Source organism: Oncorhynchus keta, unplaced genomic scaffold, assembly GCF_023373465.1.
Source record: "Oncorhynchus keta strain PuntledgeMale-10-30-2019 unplaced genomic scaffold, Oket_V2 Un_contig_6487_pilon_pilon, whole genome shotgun sequence".
NCBI classification, from domain to species: domain Eukaryota; kingdom Metazoa; phylum Chordata; class Actinopteri; order Salmoniformes; family Salmonidae; genus Oncorhynchus; species Oncorhynchus keta.
Genome location: NW_026288895.1, coordinates 22,501 through 40,332, shown reverse-complemented (window position 1 = coordinate 40,332; position 17,832 = coordinate 22,501). Strand labels below are relative to the sequence as shown.

The following is a 17,832-nucleotide window of genomic DNA, read 5'->3' as shown; positions in this document are numbered from 1 at the left end:
CTGTGCTCAATACACTGAGTGTCTTCACGGTGCTCAATACACTATGAGTGTCTTCACTGTGCTCAATACACTGACTGTCTTCACTGTGCTCAATACACTGAGTGTCTTCACTGTGCTCAATACACTATGAGTGTTTTCACTGTGCTCAATACACTATGAGTGTCTTCACTGTGCTCAATACACTATGAGTGTCTTCACTGTGCTCAATATACAATGAGCGTCTTCACTGTGCTCAATACACAATGAGTGTCTTCACTGTGCTCAATACACTATGAGTGTCTTCACTGTGCTCAAAACACTATGAGTGTTTTCACTGTGCTCAATACCCTATGAGTGTCTTCACCGTGCTCAATACACTGAGTGTTTTCAATGTGCTCAATACACTATGAGTGTCTTCACTGTGCTCAATACACAGAGTGTCTTCACTGTGCTCAATACACTGAGTGTCTTCACTGTGCTCAATACACTGAGTGTCTTCACTGTGCTCAATACACTGAGTGTCTTCACTGTGCTCAATACACTGAGTGTCTTCACTGTGCTCAATACACTGAGTGTCTTCACTGTGCTCAATACACTGAGTGTCTTCACTGTGCTCAATACACTGAGTGTCTTCACTGTGCTCAATACACTGAGTGTCTTCACTGTGCTCAATACACTATGAGTGTCTTCACTGTGCTCAATACACTGACTGTCTTCACTGTGCTCAATACACTGAGTGTCTTCACTGTGCTCAATACACTATGAGTGTTTTCACTGTGCTCAATACACTATGAGTGTTTTCACTGTGCTCAATACACTATGAGTGTCTTCGCTGTGCTCAATATGAGTGAAGAGAGTGAAGACACTATGAGTGTCTTCACTCTGCTCAATACACTGAGTGTTTTCACTGTGCTCAATACACTATGAGTGTGTCTTCACTGTGCTCAATACACTACGAGTCTGTCTTCACTGTGATCAATACACTATGAGTGTCTTCACTGTGCTCAAAACACTATGAGTGTCTTCACTCTGCTCAATACACTGAGTGTTTTTACTGTGCTCAATACACTATGAGTGTCTTCACTGTGCTCAATACACTATGAGTGTTTTCAATGTGCTCAATACACTGAGTGTCTTCACTGTGCTCAATACACTGAGTGTCTTCACTCTGCTCAATACACTGAGTGTTTTCACTGTGCTCAATACACTATGAGTGTCTTCACTGTGCTCAATACACTGAGTGTCTTCTGCTCAGTGTTTTAATGATTTATTGATTAGATAGCTGTGACTAACCTGGTAATGATTTATTGATTAGATAGCTGTGACTACCCTGAGAATGATGTATTGATTATGTAGCTGTGACTAACCTGAGAATGATGTATTGATTATGTAGCTGTGACTAACCTGGTAATGATTTATTGATTAGATAGCTGTGACTAACCTGAGAATGATGTATTGATTATGTAGCTGTGACTAACCTGGAAATGATTAATTGATTAGATAGCTGTGACTACCCTGAGAATGATGTATTGATTATGTAGCTGTGACTAACCTGAGAATGATGTATTGATTATGTAGCTGTGACTAACCTGGAAATTATTAATTGATTAGATAGCTGTGACTAACCTGAGAATGATGTATTGATTATGTAGCTGTGACTTTCCTGGGAATGATTGGTTGTTTGATTGGGTAGATGTGACTAATCTGGGAATGATTGATTGGGTAGCTGTGACTAACCTGGTCTCTGGTGCTGAACTGCATCCACTGAGAGAGGAAGACCATTGCTCCACCATCCCCCTTCCTCCTGATAAAGCATCTCCTCCACGACCGCTATGCACACCGTACCATAGACGATAGCTATCCTGGGGAGGAGGGGAGGAGAGGGAGAGGGAGAGAGGGGGAGGAAAGGGAAGGGAGGTACAGGGGGTAGATAGTTAAGGTTAGAGTACAGTAGTACCATGTAGGCTATGCCAACTGAAGGGAACTAACAGTCGATTGGCAGTTGAATATTTGTTATTAGACCTACTGACTGTCGATACTGATATTGAACACGATAGTTAAAGGAAACAGAGAAAAGGCCGTATGATTTAAATTATGCATAATGGCCCATGCATTTCCTATACTTTACTGTGGGAAAGCTAACGTGCTAACGTGCTAGCGTGTTTCAATATGCTGCCATACTGTATGACTGGTTTCACGTCTCCAACGATTTGAACTTCAAAGAGATCAGAAAATGTGTATAATCTACAAGTAGAGGCTTTTCAGAAAATATTCACACACCTTGACTTTTCCCACATTTTGTTGTGTTACAGCCTGATATTAAAATAGCTTAAATTGAGTTGTTCTTTCGTCACCGGCCGACACACAGTACCCCATAATGTCACAGTGGAAATTTGTACAAATTAATGAAAAGTAAAAGTGTCAGACAGCTCTGTGTTTTAAATACTTTCTGTCCACCTGACAGAGGAGCCCCTACGACTACCAAAGATAATGAAATTAGTTCAATCAGAAGTACACAGTCTGTTACCAGCCATCCCACAGTCTGTTACCAGCCATCCCACAGTCTGTTACCAGCCATCCCACAGACTGTTACCAGCCATCCCACAGTCTGTTACCAGCCATCCCAAAGTCTGTTACCAGCCATCCCAAAGTCTGTTACCAGCCATCCCAAAGTCTGTTACCAGCCATCCCACAGACTGTTACCAGCCATCCCACAGTCTGTTACCAGCCATCCCAAAGTCTGTTACCAGCCATCCCAAAGTCTGTTACCAGTCATCCCACAGACTGTTACCAGCCATCCCAAAGTCTGTTACCAGCCATCCCAAAGTCTGTTACCAGCCATCCCAAAGTCTGTTACCAGCCATCCCACAGACTGTTACCAGCCATCCACAGTCTGTTACCAGCCATCCCAAAGTCTGTTACCAGCCATCCCAAAGTCTGTTACCAGCCATCCCACAGACTGTTACCAGCCATCCCACAGTCTGTTACCAGCCATCCCAAAGTCTGTTACCAGCCATCCCAAAGTCTGTTACCAGCCATCCCACAGACTGTTACCAGCCATCCCAAAGTCTGTTACCAGCCATCCCAAAGTCTGTTACCAGCCATCCCAAAGTCTGTTACCAGCCATCCCAAAGTCTGTTACCAGCCATCCCAAAGTCTGTTACCAGCCATCCCACAGACTGTTACCAGCCATCCCACAGTCTGTTACCAGTCATCCCACAGACTGTTACCAGCCATCCCACAGTCTGTTACCAGCCATCCCACAGTCTGTTACCAGTCATCCCACAGACTGTTACCAGCCATCCCACAGACTGTTACCAGCCATCCCAAAGTCTGTTACCAGCCATCCCACAGACTGTTACCAGCCATCCCAAAGTCTGTTACCAGCCATCCCACAGTCTGTTACCAGTCATCCCACAGACTGTTACCAGCCATCCCACAGTCTGTTACCAGTCATCCCACAGACTGTTACCAGCCATCCCACAGTCTGTTACCAGTCATCCCACAGACTGTTACCAGCCATCCCACAGTCTGTTACCAGTCATCCCACAGACTGTTACCAGCCATCCCACAGACTGTTACCAGCCATCCCACAGACTGTTACCAGCCATCCCAAAGTCTGTTACCAGCCATCCCACAGTCTGTTACCAGCCATCCCAAAGTCTGTTACCAGCCATCCCAAAGTCTGTTACCAGCCATCCCAAAGTCTGTTACCAGCCATCCCACAGTCTGTTACCAGCCATCCCAAAGTCTGTTACCAGCCATCCCACAGTCTGTTACCAGCCATCCCAAAGTCTGTTACCAGCCATCCCAAAGTCTGTTACCAGCCATCCCAAAGTCTGTTACCAGCCATCCCAAAGTCTGTTACCAGCCATCCCAAAACTGTTACCAGCCATCCCACAGTCTGTTACCAGCCATCCCAAAGTCTGTTACCAGCCATCCCACAGTCTGTTACCAGCCATCCCAAAGTCTGTTACCAGCCATCCAACAGACTGTTACCAGCCATCCCACAGACTGTTACCAGCCATCCCACAGTCTGTTACCAGCCATCCCACAGACTGTTACCAGCCATCCCAAAGTCTGTTACCAGCCATCCCACAGACTGTTACCAGCCATCCCACAGACTGTTACCAGCCATCCCACAGACTGTTACCAGCCATCCCACAGTCTGTTACCAGCAATCCCACAGACTGTTACCAGCCATCCCACAGACTGTTACCAGCCATCCCACAGCCCATTACCAGCCATCCCACAGACTGTTACCAGCCATCCCACAGTCTGTTACCAGCCATCCCACAGTCTGTTACCAGCCATCCCACAGTCTGTTACCAGCCATCCCAAAGTCTGTTACCAGCCATCCCACAGACTGTTACCAGCCATCCCACAGACTGTTACCAGCCATCCCACAGACTGTTACCAGCCATCCCACAGACTGTTACCAGCCATCCCACAGACTGTTACCAGCCATCCCAAAGTCTGTTACCAGCCATCCCACAGACTGTTACCAGCCATCCCACAGTCTGTTACCAGCCATCCCAAAGTCTGTTACCAGCCATCCCACAGACTGTTACCACCCATCCCACAGACTGTTACCAGCCATCCCACAGTCTGTTACCAGCCATCCCACAGTCTGTTACCAGCCATCCCAAAGTCTGTTACCAGCCATCCCAAAGTCTGTTACCAGCCATCCCACAGACTGTTACCAGCCATCCCAAAGTCTGTTACCAGCCATCCCACAGACTGTTACCAGCCATCCCAAAGTCTGTTACCAGCCATCCCACAGACTGTTACCAGCCATCCCACAGTCTGTTACCAGCCATCCCACAGTCTGTTACCAGCCATCCCACAGTCTGTTACCAGCCATCCCAAAGTCTGTTACCAGCCATCCCACAGTCTGTTACCAGCCATCCCACAGTCTGTTACCAGCCATCCCAAAGTCTGTTACCAGCCATCCCAAAGTCTGTTACCAGCCATCCCACAGACTGTTACCAGCCATCCCACAGTCTGTTACCAGCCATCCCACAGTCTGTTACCAGCCATCCCACAGTCTGTTACCAGCCATCCCAAAGTCTGTTACCAGCCATCCCAAAGTCTGTTACCAGCCATCCCACAGTCTGTTACCAGCCATCCCAAAGTCTGTTACCAGCCATCCCACAGACTGTTACCAGCCATCCCACAGTCTGTTACCAGCCATCCCACAGTCTGTTACCAGCCATCCCACAGTCTGTTACCAGCCATCCCAAAGTCTGTTACCAGCCATCCCACAGTCTGTTACCAGCCATCCCACAGTCTGTTACCAGCCATCCCACAGTCTGTTACCAGCCATCCCACAGTCTGTTACCAGCCATCCCAAAGTCTGTTACCAGCCATCCCACAGACTGTTACCAGCCATCCCACAGACTGTTACCAGCCATCCCACAGACTGTTACCAGCCATCCCACAGACTGTTACCAGCCATCCCAAAGTCTGTTACCAGCCATCCCAAAGTCTGTTACCAGCCATCCCACAGTCTGTTACCAGCCATCCCACAGTCTGTTACCAGCCATCCCAAAGTCTGTTACCAGCCATCCCAAAGTCTGTTACCAGCCATCCCACAGACTGTTACCAGCCATCCCAAAGTCTGTTACCAGCCATCCCAAAGTCTGTTACCAGCCATCCCAAAGTCTGTTACCAGCCATCCCAAAGTCTGTTACCAGCCATCCCAAAGTCTGTTACCAGCCATCCCACAGACTGTTACCAGCCATCCCACAGTCTGTTACCAGTCATCCCACAGACTGTTACCAGCCATCCCACAGTCTGTTACCAGCCATCCCACAGTCTGTTACCAGTCATCCCACAGACTGTTACCAGCCATCCCACAGACTGTTACCAGCCATCCCAAAGTCTGTTACCAGCCATCCCACAGACTGTTACCAGCCATCCCAAAGTCTGTTACCAGCCATCCCACAGTCTGTTACCAGTCATCCCACAGACTGTTACCAGCCATCCCACAGTCTGTTACCAGTCATCCCACAGACTGTTACCAGCCATCCCACAGTCTGTTACCAGTCATCCCACAGACTGTTACCAGCCATCCCACAGTCTGTTACCAGTCATCCCACAGACTGTTACCAGCCATCCCACAGACTGTTACCAGCCATCCCACAGACTGTTACCAGCCATCCCAAAGTCTGTTACCAGCCATCCCACAGTCTGTTACCAGCCATCCCAAAGTCTGTTACCAGCCATCCCAAAGTCTGTTACCAGCCATCCCAAAGTCTGTTACCAGCCATCCCACAGTCTGTTACCAGCCATCCCAAAGTCTGTTACCAGCCATCCCACAGTCTGTTACCAGCCATCCCAAAGTCTGTTACCAGCCATCCCAAAGTCTGTTACCAGCCATCCCAAAGTCTGTTACCAGCCATCCCAAAGTCTGTTACCAGCCATCCCACAAACCGTTACCAGCCATCCCACAGTCTGTTACCAGCCATCCCAAAGTCTGTTACCAGCCATCCCACAGTCTGTTACCAGCCATCCCAAAGTCTGTTACCAGCCATCCAACAGACTGTTACCAGCCATCCCACAGACTGTTACCAGCCATCCCACAGTCTGTTACCAGCCATCCCACAGACTGTTACCAGCCATCCCAAAGTCTGTTACCAGCCATCCCACAGACTGTTACCAGCCATCCCACAGACTGTTACCAGCCATCCCACAGTCTGTTACCAGCCATCCCACAGACTGTTACCAGCCATCCCACAGACTGTTACCAGCCATCCCACAGCCCGTTACCAGCCATCCCACAGACTGTTACCAGCCATCCCACAGTCTGTTACCAGCCATCCCACAGTCTGTTACCAGCCATCCCACAGTCTGTTACCAGCCATCCCAAAGTCTGTTACCAGCCATCCCACAGACTGTTACCAGCCATCCCACAGACTGTTACCAGCCATCCCACAGACTGTTACCAGCCATCCCACAGACTGTTACCAGCCATCCCACAGACTGTTACCAGCCATCCCACAGCCCGTTACCAGCCATCCCACAGACTGTTACCAGCCATCCCACAGTCTGTTACCAGCCATCCCACAGTCTGTTACCAGCCATCCCACAGCCCGTTACCAGCCATCCCACAGACTGTTACCAGCCATCCCACAGTCTGTTACCAGCCATCCCACAGTCTGTTACCAGCCATCCCACAGTCTGTTACCAGCCATCCCACAGTCTGTTACCAGCCATCCCACAGTCTGTTACCAGCCATCCCAAAGTCTGTTACCAGCCATCCCACAGACTGTTACCAGCCATCCCACAGTCTGTTACCAGCCATCCCAAAGTCTGTTACCAGCCATCCCACAGACTGTTACCACCATCCCACAGACTGTTACCAGCCATCCCACAGTCTGTTACCAGCCATCCCACAGTCTGTTACCAGCCATCCCAAAGTCTGTTACCAGCCATCCCAAAGTCTGTTACCAGCCATCCCACAGACTGTTACCAGCCATCCCAAAGTCTGTTACCAGCCATCCCACAGACTGTTACCAGCCATCCCAAAGTCTGTTACCAGCCATCCCACAGACTGTTACCAGCCATCCCACAGTCTGTTACCAGCCATCCCACAGTCTGTTACCAGCCATCCCACAGTCTGTTACCAGCCATCCCACAGTCTGTTACCAGCCATCCCACAGTCTGTTACCAGCCATCCCACAGTCTGTTACCAGCCATCCCAAAGTCTGTTACCAGCCATCCCAAAGTCTGTTACCAGCCATCCCACAGACTGTTACCAGCCATCCCACAGTCTGTTACCAGCCATCCCACAGTCTGTTACCAGCCATCCCACAGTCTGTTACCAGCCATCCCAAAGTCTGTTACCAGCCATCCCAAAGTCTGTTACCAGCCATCCCACAGTCTGTTACCAGCCATCCCAAAGTCTGTTACCAGCCATCCCACAGACTGTTACCAGCCATCCCACAGTCTGTTACCAGCCATCCCACAGTCTGTTACCAGCCATCCCACAGTCTGTTACCAGCCATCCCAAAGTCTGTTACCAGCCATCCCACAGTCTGTTACCAGCCATCCCACAGTCTGTTACCAGTCTGTTACCATCCCACAGTCTGTTACCAGCCATCCCACAGTCTGTTACCAGCCATCCCAAAGTCTGTTACCAGCCATCCCACAGACTGTTACCAGCCATCCCACAGACTGTTACCAGCCATCCCACAGACTGTTACCAGCCATCCCAAAGTCTGTTACCAGCCATCCCACAGACTGTTACCAGCCATCCCACAGACTGTTACCAGCCATCCCAAAGTCTGTTACCAGCCACCCAAAGTCTGTTACCAGCCATCCCAAAGTCTGTTACCAGCCATCCCAAAGTCTGTTACCAGGCATCCCACAGACTGTTACCAGCCATCCCACAGTCTGTTACCAGCCATCCCAAAGTCTGTTACCAGCCATCCCACAGACTGTTACCAGCCATCCCACAGACTGTTACCAGCCATCCCACAGACTGTTACCAGCCATCCCACAGACTGTTACCAGCCATCCCACAGACTGTTACCAGCCATCCCACAGCCCGTTACCAGCCATCCCACAGACTGTTACCAGCCATCCCACAGTCTGTTACCAGCCATCCCACAGTCTGTTACCAGCCATCCCACAGCCCATTATCCAGACTGTTACCCCCACAGTCTGTTACCAGCCATCCCACAGTCTGTTACCAGCCATCCCACAGTCTGTTACCAGCCATCCCACAGTCTGTTACCAGCCATCCCACAGTCTGTTACCAGCCATCCCACAGTCTGTTACCAGCCATCCCACAGACTGTTACCAGCCATCCCACAGACTGTTACCAGCCATCCCACAGCCCGTTACCAGCCATCCCACAGACTGTTACCAGCCATCCCACAGTCTGTTACCAGCCATCCCACAGTCTGTTACCAGCCATCCCACAGTCTGTTACCAGCCATCCCAAAGTCTGTTACCAGCCATCCCACAGACTGTTACCAGCCATCCCACAGACTGTTACCAGCCATCCCACAGACTGTTACCAGCCATCCCACAGACTGTTACCAGCCATCCCACAGACTGTTACCAGCCATCCCACAGCCCGTTACCAGCCATCCCACAGACTGTTACCAGCCATCCCAAAGTCTGTTACCAGCCATCCCACAGACTGTTACCAGCCATCCCAAAGTCTGTTACCAGCCATCCCACAGTCTGTTACCAGTCATCCCACAGACTGTTACCAGCCATCCCACAGTCTGTTACCAGTCATCCCACAGACTGTTACCAGCCATCCCACAGTCTGTTACCAGTCATCCCACAGACTGTTACCAGCCATCCCACAGTCTGTTACCAGTCATCCCACAGACTGTTACCAGCCATCCCACAGACTGTTACCAGCCATCCCACAGACTGTTACCAGCCATCCCAAAGTCTGTTACCAGCCATCCCACAGTCTGTTACCAGCCATCCCAAAGTCTGTTACCAGCCATCCCAAAGTCTGTTACCAGCCATCCCAAAGTCTGTTACCAGCCATCCCACAGTCTGTTACCAGCCATCCCAAAGTCTGTTACCAGCCATCCCACAGTCTGTTACCAGCCATCCCAAAGTCTGTTACCAGCCATCCCAAAGTCTGTTACCAGCCATCCCAAAGTCTGTTACCAGCCATCCCAAAGTCTGTTACCAGCCATCCCACAAACCGTTACCAGCCATCCCACAGTCTGTTACCAGCCATCCCAAAGTCTGTTACCAGCCATCCCACAGTCTGTTACCAGCCATCCCAAAGTCTGTTACCAGCCATCCAACAGACTGTTACCAGCCATCCCACAGACTGTTACCAGCCATCCCACAGTCTGTTACCAGCCATCCCACAGACTGTTACCAGCCATCCCAAAGTCTGTTACCAGCCATCCCACAGACTGTTACCAGCCATCCCACAGACTGTTACCAGCCATCCCACAGTCTGTTACCAGCCATCCCACAGACTGTTACCAGCCATCCCACAGACTGTTACCAGCCATCCCACAGACCGTTACCAGCCATCCCACAGACTGTTACCAGCCATCCCACAGACTGTTACCAGCCATCCCACAGACTGTTACCAGCCATCCCACAGACTGTTACCAGCCATCCCACAGACTGTTACCAGCCATCCCACAGACTGTTACCAGCCATCCCACAGACTGTTACCAGCCATCCCACAGACTGTTACCAGCCATCCCACAGACTGTTACCAGCCATCCCACAGACTGTTACCAGCCATCCCACAGACCGTTACCAGCCATCCCACAGACCGTTACCAGCCATCCCACAGACTGTTACCAGCCATCCCACAGACTGTTACCAGCCATCCCACAGTCTGTTACCAGCCATCCCACAGTCTGTTACCAGCCATCCCACAGTCTGTTACCAGCCATCCCACAGTCTGTTACCAGCCATCCCACAGTCTGTTACCAGCCATCCCAAAGTCTGTTACCAGCCATCCCACAGACTGTTACCAGCCATCCCACAGTCTGTTACCAGCCATCCCAAAGTCTGTTACCAGCCATCCCACAGACTGTTACCACCCATCCCACAGACTGTTACCAGCCATCCCACAGTCTGTTACCAGCCATCCCACAGTCTGTTACCAGCCATCCCAAAGTCTGTTACCAGCCATCCCAAAGTCTGTTACCAGCCATCCCACAGACTGTTACCAGCCATCCCAAAGTCTGTTACCAGCCATCCCACAGACTGTTACCAGCCATCCCAAAGTCTGTTACCAGCCATCCCACAGACTGTTACCAGCCATCCCACAGTCTGTTACCAGCCATCCCACAGTCTGTTACCAGCCATCCCACAGTCTGTTACCAGCCATCCCACAGTCTGTTACCAGCCATCCCACAGTCTGTTACCAGCCATCCCACAGTCTGTTACCAGCCATCCCAAAGTCTGTTACCAGCCATCCCAAAGTCTGTTACCAGCCATCCCACAGACTGTTACCAGCCATCCCACAGTCTGTTACCAGCCATCCCACAGTCTGTTACCAGCCATCCCACAGTCTGTTACCAGCCATCCCAAAGTCTGTTACCAGCCATCCCAAAGTCTGTTACCAGCCATCCCACAGTCTGTTACCAGCCATCCCAAAGTCTGTTACCAGCCATCCCACAGACTGTTACCAGCCATCCCACAGTCTGTTACCAGCCATCCCACAGTCTGTTACCAGCCATCCCACAGTCTGTTACCAGCCATCCCAAAGTCTGTTACCAGCCATCCCACAGTCTGTTACCAGCCATCCCACAGTCTGTTACCAGCCATCCCACAGTCTGTTACCAGCCATCCCACAGTCTGTTACCAGCCATCCCAAAGTCTGTTACCAGCCATCCCACAGACTGTTACCAGCCATCCCACAGACTGTTACCAGCCATCCCACAGACTGTTACCAGCCATCCCAAAGTCTGTTACCAGCCATCCCACAGACTGTTACCAGCCATCCCACAGACTGTTACCAGCCATCCCAAAGTCTGTTACCAGCCACCCCAAAGTCTGTTACCAGCCATCCCAAAGTCTGTTACCAGCCATCCCAAAGTCTGTTACCAGGCATCCCACAGTCTGTTACATACCATCCCACAGACTGTTACCAGCCATCCCAAAGTCTGTTACCAGCCATCCCACAGACTGTTACCAGCCATCCCAAAGTCCGTTACCAGCCATCCCACAGACTGTTACCAGCCATCCCACAGACTGTTACCAGCCATCCCACAGACTGTTACCAGTCATCCCACAGACCCATCCCACAGACTGTTACCAGCCATACCACAGACTGTTACCAGCCATCCCACAGACTGTTACCAGTCATCCCACAGACCCATCCCACAGACTGTTACCAGCCATCCCACAGACTGTTACCAGCCATCCCACAGACCGTTACCAGCCATCCCACAGACCGTGACCAGCCATCCCAAAGTCTGTTACCAGCCATCCCACAGACTGTTACCAGCCATCCCACAGACCGTTACCAGCCATCCCACAGACTGTTACCAGCCATCCCACAGACCGTTACCAGCCATCCCACAGACTGTTACCAGCCATCCCACAGACCGTTACCAGCCATCCCACAGACTGTTACCAGCCATCCCACAGACCGTTACCAGCCATCCCACAGACTGTTACCAGCCATCCCACAGACTGTTACCAGCCATCCCACAGACTGTTACCAGCCATCCCACAGACTGTTACCAGCCATCCCACAGACTGTTACCAGCCATCCCACAGACTGTTACCAGCCATCCCACAGACTGTTACCAGCCATCCCACAGACTGTTACCAGCCATCCCAAAGTCTGTTACCAGCCACCCCAAAGTCTGTTACCAGCCATCCCAAAGTCTGTTACCAGCCATCCCAAAGTCTGTTACCAGGCATCCCACAGTCTGTTACATACCATCCCACAGACTGTTACCAGCCATCCCAAAGTCTGTTACCAGCCATCCCACAGACTGTTACCAGCCATCCCAAAGTCTGTTACCAGCCATCCCACAGACTGTTACCAGCCATCCCAAAGTCTGTTACCAGCCATCCCACAGACTGTTACCAGCCATCCCACAGACTGTTACCAGCCATCCCACAGACTGTTACCAGCCATCCCACAGACTGTTACCAGTCATCCCACAGACCCATCCCACAGACTGTTACCAGCCATACCACAGACTGTTACCAGTCATCCCACAGACCCATCCCACAGACTGTTACCAGCCATCCCACAGACTGTTACCTGCCATCCCACAGACCGTTACCAGCCATCCCACAGACTGTGACCAGCCATCCCAAAGTCTGTTACCAGCCATCCCACAGACCGTTACCAGCCATCCCACAGACTGTTACCAGCCATCCCAAAGTCTGTTACCAGCCATCCCACAGACCGTTACCAGCCATCCCACAGACCGTTACCAGCCATCCCACAGACTGTTACCAGCCATCCCACAGACTGTTACCAGCCATCCCACAGACCGTTACCAGCCATCCCACAGACTGTTACCACCCATCCCACAGACTGTTACCAGCCATCCCACAGTCTGTTACCAGCCATCCCACAGTCTGTTACCAGCCATCCCAAAGTCTGTTACCAGCCATCCCAAAGTCTGTTACCAGCCATCCCACAGACTGTTACCAGCCATCCCAAAGTCTGTTACCAGCCATCCCACAGACTGTTACCAGCCATCCCAAAGTCTGTTACCAGCCATCCCACAGACTGTTACCAGCCATCCCACAGTCTGTTACCAGCCATCCCACAGTCTGTTACCAGCCATCCCACAGTCTGTTACCAGCCATCCCACAGTCTGTTACCAGCCATCCCAAAGTCTGTTACCAGCCATCCCACAGTCTGTTACCAGCCATCCCACAGTCTGTTACCAGCCATCCCAAAGTCTGTTACCAGCCATCCCAAAGTCTGTTACCAGCCATCCCACAGACTGTTACCAGCCATCCCACAGTCTGTTACCAGCCATCCCACAGTCTGTTACCAGCCATCCCACAGTCTGTTACCAGCCATCCCACAGTCTGTTACCAGCCATCCCAAAGTCTGTTACCAGCCATCCCACAGACTGTTACCAGCCATCCCACAGACTGTTACCAGCCATCCCACAGACTGTTACCAGCCATCCCAAAGTCTGTTACCAGCCATCCCACAGACTGTTACCAGCCATCCCACAGACTGTTACCAGCCATCCCACAGACTGTTACCAGCCATCCCAAAGTCTGTTACCAGCCACCCCAAAGTCTGTTACCAGCCATCCCAAAGTCTGTTACCAGCCATCCCAAAGTCTGTTACCAGGCATCCCACAGTCTGTTACATACCATCCCACAGACTGTTACCAGCCATCCCAAAGTCTGTTACCAGCCATCCCAAAGTCTGTTACCAGCCATCCCAAAGTCTGTTACCAGCCATCCCACAGACTGTTACCAGCCATCCCACAGACTGTTACCAGCCATCCCACAGACTGTTACCAGCCATCCCACAGACTGTTACCAGCCATCCCACAGACCCATCCCACAGACTGTTACCAGCCATCCCACAGACTGTTACCAGCCATCCCACAGACTGTTACCAGTCATCCCACAGACCCATCCCACAGACTGTTACCAGCCATCCCACAGACTGTTACCAGCCATCCCACAGACCGTTACCAGCCATCCCACAGACCGTGACCAGCCATCCCAAAGTCTGTTACCAGCCATCCCACAGACCGTTACCAGCCATCCCACAGACCGTTACCAGCCATCCCAAAGTCTGTTACCAGCCATCCACAGACCGTTACCAGCCATCCCACAGACCGTTACCAGCCATCCCACAGACCGTGACCAGCCATCCCACAGACTGTTACCAGCCATCCCACAGACCGTTACCAGCCATCCCACAGACTGTTACCAGCCATCCCACAGACCGTTACCAGCCATCCCACAGACAGTTACCAGCCATCCCACAGACTGTTACCAGCCATCCCACAGACCGTTAGCAGCCATCCCACAGACTGTTACCAGCCATCCCAAAGTCTGTTACCAGCCATCCCAAAGTCTGTTACCAGGCATCCCACAGTCTGTTACATACCATCCCACAGACTGTTACCAGCCATCCCAAAGTCTGTTACCAGCCATCCCACAGACTGTTACCAGCCATCCCACAGACTGTTACCAGCCATCCCAAAGTCTGTTACCAGCCATCCCACAGACTGTTACCAGCCATCCCAAAGTCTGTTACCAGCCATCCCACAGACTGTTACCAGCCATCCCAAAGTCTGTTACCAGGCATCCCACAGTCTGTTACATACCATCCCACAGACTGTTACCAGCCATCCCACAGACTGTTACCAGCCATCCCACAGACTGTTACCAGCCATCCCACAGACTGTTACCAGCCATCCCAAAGTCTGTTACCAGCCATCCCACAGACTGTTACCAGCCATCCCAAAGTCTGTTACCAGCCATCCCACAGACTGTTACCAGCCTTCCCAAAGTCTGTTACCAGCCATCCCAAAGTCTGTTACCAGCCATCCCACAGACTGTTACCAGCCATCCCACAGACTGTTACCAGCCATCCCACAGACTGTTACCAGCCATCCCAAAGTCTGTTACCAGCCATCCCACAGACTGTTACCAGCCATCCCAAAGTCTGTTACCAGCCATCCTACAGACTGTTACCAGCCATCCCAAAGTCTGTTACCAGCCATCCCAAAGTCTGTTACCAGCCATCCCACAGACTGTTACCAGCCATCCCACAGACTGTTACCAGCCATCCCACAGACTGTTACCAGCCATCCCACAGACTGTTACCAGTCATCCCACAGACCCATCCCACAGACTGTTACCAGCCATACCACAGACTGTTACCAGCCATCCCACAGACTGTTACCAGTCATCTAGTGTAGTGCCAACAACGCAGCTACTGCCAGCTAGCCTACTTTAGCAGTACTGTATAATTTTAATCATTTTAGTCAATAAGATTCTTGCTACGTAAGCTTAACTTTCTGAACATTCGAGACGTGTAGTCCACTTGTCATTCCAATTTCCTTGCATTAGCGTAGCCTTTTCTGTAGCCTGTCAACTATGTGTCTGTCTATCCCTGTTCTCTCCTCTGCACAGACCATACAACGCTCCACACCGCGTGGCCGCGACCACCCTAATCTGGTGGTCCCAACGCGTACGACCCACGTGGAGTTCCAGGTCTCCGGTAGCCTCTGGAACTGCCGATCTGCGGCCAACAAGGCAGAGTTCATCTCAGCCTATGCCTCCCTCCAGTCCCTTGACTTCTTGGCACTGACGGAAACATGGATCACCACAGATAACACTGCTACTCCTACTGCTCTCTCCTCGTCCGCCCACGTGTTCTCGCACACCCGAGCTTCTGGTCAGCGGGGTGGTGGCACCGGGATCCTCATCTCTCCCAAGTGGTCATTCTCTCTTTCTCCCCTTACCCATCTGTCTATTGCCTCCTTTGAATTCCATGCTGTCACAGTTACCAGCCCTTTCAAGCTTAACATCCTTATCATTTATCGCCCTCCAGGTTCCCTCGGAGAGTTCATCAATGAGCTTGATAAGCTCCTTTCCTGAGGACGGCTCACCTCTCACAGTTCTGGGCGACTTTAACCTCCCCACGTCTACCTTTGACTCATTCCTCTCTGCCTCCTTCTTTCCACTCCTCTCCTCTTTTGACCTCACCCTCTCACCTTCCCCCCCTACTCACAAGGCAGGCAATACGCTTGACCTCATCTTTACTAGATGCTGTTCTTCCACTAACCTCACTGCAACTCCCCTCCAAGTCTCCGACCACTACCTTGTATCCTTTTCCCTCTCGCTCTCATCCAACACTTCCCACTGCCCCTACTCGGATGGTATCGCGCCGTCCCAACCTTCGCTCTCTCTCCCCCGCTCTCTCTCCTCTTCCATCCTATCATCTCTTCCCTCTGCTCAAACTTTCTCCAACCTATCTCCTGATTCTGCCTCCTCAACCCTCCTCTCCTCCCTTACTGCATCCTTTGACTCTCTATGTCCCCTATCCTCCAGGCCGGCTCGGTCCTCCCCTCCCGCTCCGTGGCTCGACGACTCCTTGCGAGCTCACAGAACAGGGCTCCGGGCAGCCGAGCGGAAATGGAGGAAAACTTCGCCTCCCTGCGGACCTGGCATCCTTTCACTCCCTCCTCTCTACATTTTCCTCCTCTGTCTCTGCTGCTAAAGCCACTTTCTACCATTCTAAATTCCAAGCATCTGCCTCTAACCCTAGGAAGCTCTTTGCCACCTTCCTCCCTCCTGAATCCCCCCTCCCCTCTCTGCAGATGACTTCGTCAACCATTTTGAAAAGAAGGTCGATGACATCCGATCCTCGTTTGCTAAGTCAAACGACACCGCTGGTTCTGCTCACACTGCCCTACCCTATGCTCTGACCTCTTTCTCCCTCTCTCTCCAGATGAAATCTCGCGTCTTGTGACGGCCGGCCGCCCAACAACCTGCCCGCTTGAACCTGTCCCCTCCTCTCTTCTCCAGACCATTTCCGGAGACCTTCTCCCTTACCTCACCTCGCTCATCAACTCATCCCTGACCGCTGGCTACGTCCCTCCCGTCTTCAAGAGAGCGAGAGTTGCACCCCTTCTGAAAAAACCTACACTCGATCCCTCCGATGTCAACAACTACAGACCAGTATCCCTTCTCTCTTTTCTCTCCAAAACTCTTGAGCGTGCCGTCCTTGGCCAGCTCTACCGCTATCTCTCTCAGAATGACCTTCTTGATCCAAATCAGTCAGGTTTCAAGACTAGTCATTCAACTGAGACTGCTCTTCTCTGTATCACGGAGGCGCTCCGCACTGCTAAAGCTAACTCTCCTCTGCTCTCATCCTTCTAGACCTATCGGCTGCCTTCGATACTGTGAACCATCAGATCCTCCTCTCCACCCTCTCCGAGTTGGGCATCTCCGGCGCGGCCCACGCTTGGATTGCGTCCTACCTGACAGGTCGCTCCTACCAGGTGGCGTGGCGAGAATCTGTCTCCTCACCACGCGCTCTCACCACTGGTGTCCCCCAGGGCTCTGTTCTAGGCCCTCTCTTATTCTCGCTATACACCAAGTCACTTGGCTCTGTAATAACCTCACATGGTCTCTCCTATCATTGCTATGCAGACGACACACAATTAATCTTCTCCTTTCCCCCTTCTGATGACCAGGTGGCGAATCGCATCTCTGCATGTCTGGCAGACATATCAGTGTGGATGACGGATCACCACCTCAAGCTGAACCTCAGCAAGACGGAGCTCCTCTTCCTCCCGGGGAAGGACTGCCCGTTCCATGATCTCGCCATCACGGTTGACAACTCCATTGTGTCCTCCTCCCAGAGCGCTAAGAACCTTGGCGTGA

At 51.6% G+C, this 17,832-nt stretch overlaps 1 pseudogene; it reads right to left on the bottom strand.

Moving 5' to 3' along the window:
• LOC127925906 (fibrinogen-like protein 1) overlaps positions 1-17,832 on the bottom strand; it is a 65,571-nt pseudogene that overhangs the window by 31,726 nt on the left and 16,013 nt on the right.